Here is a 5,225-nt window from a genome sequence, read left to right on the forward strand (position 1 = left end):
CTATGGCAGGACTCCAGCAGGACTCCAGCAGGACTCCAGTCGGACTCCAGCAGGACTCCAGCAGGACTCCAGCAGGACTCCAGCAGGACCCCAGCAGGACTCCAGGAGGATTCTGGCAGGACTCCAACAGGACCCCAGTAGGACCCCGGCAGGACTCCAGCAGGATTCTGGCAGGACTCCAACAGGACCCCAGTAGGACCCCAGTAGGACCCCGGCAGGACTCCAGCAGGACGCGGGGAGGTGGACTCTGTGTTTACATTAAAAATGTTTGGTGCTCAAACAGGCGAAGCTGATGGACAATTTTTCCCAGATGTCAAACGTTAAATGAAAAGATGCCGACCACATTGTCGTCACTATCGGGTTGCTGCTGTTTACATTCACCCAGATGTAACCTGCTCAGGATTATCCTGGTTGTATATGTGTACATGTGTATAACTGTGTAGACTGTTCATGTAGCATGAAGGAGACAAACAAACTTTCAGCGTTTCAGCAGGAGGAATTAATTACTGTGATTCCATTTGAGAAAACTTCAGTTCATAGATGCATTCACACGTGCTGTTGTTCTTCATTGTCTTCACACAACTATGTTTAAATTAACTTTGAGTCGGTCTAAATTCACGAGTCGATGATAAGAATCTTGAAAGCTATTCTTTTACTGCAGATTTTCAAGGTCCCCCTGAGTTTTCCTTTGGTGGCACCAGCAGGTCAGATTTATCCCTTTTCCTGTAAAATTCTCCATCCTTGCTTGATAGATTGGCACAGACACTCTTTGACTCCCAGATGATAAATTCCACTGATCTTGGAGATCCTCTGACTGTTTCTGTGGGTGGTGCTTCCCCTTTTGTCTTCCTATTCTGCTTCTTATTGCAAACATGCTGCTGTCAGAAATCCAAGTGGCAGCAGCGCCTGCATGAAAGAGGATCAATCTGTGCATCTGAACTTCACATAAACTCATGCAAACTGCCTTGAATCAAGTCCTGCAGCTGCATGGTTCAGCAGAGCACCTCGAGCCTCACAGCTGAGACAGCAGGATCTTCTGATGCAAAAAGCATCACTTAAGAAAACTAAATGTTGAATCGGTTCACCCGAAGGAGAAGATCCCTTTGTGCATGTGACACAATAGAAACACTGTGGAGTGTGACGCAGATCCACAACAGAAATGTTTATATAAAATGCTGCACAGGTTCAACATGAGATTAGTTCCCCTTTCACTCTGTCGATAAGAACTTTGGTAAACATAAACACACTTTCACTCGGGGTTGGAAGAAACTACTTCCTGTGTCCACGCTGACAGCCGGCCTGACACCCAGTTCGGGATATTTTTAGATGAACTCCCTCTCAGCATTTTGTTTGTGTTGTATTTTTAACGGACATGTTCCACTCTTACTTTCTGTAGTCATCTCACGCCGTCCGGCAGTCGGCCACAGCCTGCAGCTCTGGCTCGGCTGCAGGCGCAGAAACGCATGAGTCTGGGAAGGAGGCGGCAGCAGCGCTGACAGCGAAGGGTGTGGTAACAAATGTCCAAAATTCATGGCAGGCTGGGAGTTAAGTTTAGTCCACATGAACTGGCAACTTCGGGGGAGGCCCAGCAACAAACGAGGGGGGGAGTGAAGGGAGGAGGGTGACAGACAGAAATGTCCCTGTGTGAGAGACACAGCCTTGTCATATAATCTGCATCGCGCTGCCGCGTCCCTCTCTTTCTCTTTGCTGTTTATAAATGGTACATGATGTTACTAACACTTATACCGCCGTGTCCACCGTCTCTAGAGACACACGGGAGCAGAATGTCCTGTGTCTGTCTGTGATTCATTTGTGCTCAGTGCAGACACAATTCAAGTATCTGAATGATGGCTGAGCTGCTGGCCGTCCAGCAGTCTGCGGGACGGTGATGTCAGTCAGTCAGTCAGTCTGTCTGTCTGCCTGTCCGTCGGCACCTTTGGTCCAAACTTAACCTCAACAGCTACTGACTGTTGGATTATTGTACAGACATTCATGGTTCCCAAAGGACGAACTGCGCTGATGTTTGTGATGCTCGGCTCTACAACACGAGGTTGTACCACAAAATGCAAGCTCTTGGTATGCTGAAGCATTAAGATTTCCCTTCACTGGAAGTCAGGGGCCGAACCCAAACCCTGACAAACGGCCCCATACCACACCTGAAGTCATTACTAAAGAGGTGTGTCCCAAATACTTTTGTCTGTACCTCTGTAAGGTGAACAGACTGGGCGTGTCTTTTACTATGCTCTGCAGACTAACCTCACCTTACTGATATCTCTGATCCATTCATTTGAAACTGAACCCAGGTATCAAAGAGCACATCACCCTGACACCCAATAAACACATCATACTGATTTCTACTCATTACAGCCCAGCAGACGACCACTACATGTTCTCCGTTCTCTCAAACAAACCAGCTCCTCTGCCAGATTCCCAGGATGACAATAGAAAATGTGGGTGAGGAGTTCATTCCTATCATTCCTGCTTGGCAGCTGGGAGTGGATTCACCTTGAGTGTTTGGATCTACCTGTTGGAACTCAGATCTTTTATCTTTACTATCCCTAAAGATACAGAGAAGATCTGGCAGTAAAGTCGATGATAAATCTCGAATGACAGAAAAAACATCAGTGTTCCGCTGATCGTGGCAACATCTGCCATCTATCAAGACTCTCATAATGAAATAACTTTATTCCATCATGGCATCGCGGCGTAGTTACTGCTGATGAAGGTGCCAGTTGTACAACCAAGTGCAAACAGTTAAGATTTTATCCGTACAGCAGCTGAACCCAAGCCTGTGTGGTGAAAATGTTTGCTCAGAGCCAATATTTAATAACAAGTTATGCACCAAATCGAAATAAATAAAATCTGTGGATTTAGTGCCAGAAACCCAAAAAATGAAGCGTTCCCTCAGTGTTTGGGTTTGTGGGCTGTCAGTAGTGGTGAGGACACAAACTCTCTGGTGGAACACATTCATACCCAGCATGCATAGCAGCGGTGTGGGTGTTTATGAAGCTGCTGCCTCTCTCTCTTTTAACTCCGACAGCGGCAGTACATGGCCTCCGCTTCTCACTTTGTAGGTCGGGTTGAAACCCAACACTGGCACCAGGGGTCACCTTCCAGGCATGACTCGAATGCCCTCCACCATCCCCGTATCCCCGTGCCCTGCAGTCACAAGACATGAGGGGTGGGGTGGTGAGTCCGGGGTGGAAGGCGGACCACTGATGCTTACATAACTTCAGAACTTGTCCGAGTACCTTCGGGCACACGATCAAAGCACATCTCCATCTGTTTGATCAGCGATGGGGCCACACTGTTAGGTGGGCTCCACCGTGACCTTCCATAAACCTGCGTCACCTCCCCCAAGCGCTCTGCTCGCTCTCCCGCTCCCGTTCTGAGGATTTGGTTTCAGTGGTGCCATGCGGCGGATTCCCGTTATACACACAGGGACAAATTAGAGAAGCAGTGAGTGAGAGAAGAGGAATGGTTGCAATGAAGGAGTGGGTGACTCTGAAGTAAAACCGCCTAAATAGAGGGATGAGGTGGCAGTGAAGACAGCACACAAATGGATCGGTGGGTGCGTGTCCTGGCTGTCGGTGGCTCAGAGGGGGAGATTGATGGTCATTAGGTGTGTGTGTACTGTCGGTAAAGGCACTGTTGCGTGTGGACAGAAGGCGTCCGCTGACTTTGCATGAGGACATAAGCAGGAGAGAACCTGAGCCCTGCTGGGACCACCTGCATCGCCTCCAGCCTGACAGAGCGGTCAGGCCCTTAACAGAGTCACATTGCCTCAGATGGTCACGGTTAACGCTGCCGCTGCGTCCACGCTTGTCTCCGAGCTCCGAACTCCGTCTTACATCGTGGGTATTATTGTCTCCACACCATAAAACCACCGTAATCAAAAATAGTCAGGAAGGGAACTTGCTGATGGGACGTCAGGTGATCAGGCAGGTTACAAACAAACCAGCAGCCTCAGCAGCAGCTTTTCCACGCCAAAAGGCATCGTCTGACCCCCTGCTGCCATCATCATCAGGCTGCAGGCGGTCAACCTGCAGCCTGATGATGATGTCAGCTTACACACATCAGATCCTTCAAGGTAAACCAATGCTGTGCAGCAACGCTGACAGTTAGAAAAGGAGAGGAGTGCAAGCAAAAGGGCAGACCTCCTCCTCCTGATCCTCCTCCTCCTCATCATCCTCCTCCTCTTTCCCCTCCTTCCCCTCATCCTGCTCCTCCTCCTCGTCCTCTTCCTCCTCCCTCATCATGTAATTTAAGTTTGCAGGTAATTCTGGGTTGGAGAATTGTGAAAAGTCCGTTACTGAGCACAGATGACATGGCAGTTTCTGTATTAACTCTGATTATTAAAGGAATTGCAATCTAATCTGAATACAAACACTGAAAACGTTGCACCTTTCACTGATGCAGCCACACAAAAGTTCTTCTTTCTCTTGAAGCACCTCAAAGAGTTTTCAGAGCCAATTCACTCTGCACATTCAGCATTCACAGTCGGTCAAATCAGACTGGCCCTCCAAAAACAGCACTGACTTAAAGTCCAGGCGTCCTGTGTGTCCTCGACCTTCATGCTGCTCTTTCAGTTTAATCATCAAGTTCATCCTTAAACAACAAATTAGTTAAGTCAACAAAACTGTCAGGCCGAGAGGAGGAGTTTACTGTGATATGCTGCTAAACGCAGTCGTGAAAAATGTTTCGTAGTGTTAAAACTGCCATATCTTAAAGACCAGAAATGTAAGCGAGTAACCTTGACTGTAGCTGACTGCAGTTACAGGAATCTGTTACTGCGTTCCTGATTACAGCGTAATCCCCGTCCTGGTCCTAAGCAACAGAAACACTTAACGACATATTTGTGTTTGTGTTCCTGAGCTGCCACACACTCGTTGAACTGTCCTCTTGTCTTTTCACTGCGTTATGGAAAATCCCTCCGATGTGGCAGCCGTGTGGAATAAAACGCCGAATCTGCTGAGGGCTTCTGACTGACGGCTGCGGCCGCCTCTCCTTCGGGCTGTGTATTCAGCACATAGCTGCGAGATTAAAAAAATGACGTGAGGCTGACTTACTGTTGTTGTTCATCTAATCTGGGAGGAAGAATGTTAAAGCAGGTGGTTTGATTTGGAGTTTTCACGGCTTGTTTTTGCTCGCTCTGGGTTTAGGAACATTTTGCCTGCCGATGGCCTCACACATTGTGTTGGTGAATCTGGAGATAATGTGACATA

Source organism: Scatophagus argus, chromosome 4 (assembly GCF_020382885.2).
Source record: "Scatophagus argus isolate fScaArg1 chromosome 4, fScaArg1.pri, whole genome shotgun sequence".
NCBI lineage: Eukaryota > Metazoa > Chordata > Actinopteri > Scatophagidae > Scatophagus > Scatophagus argus.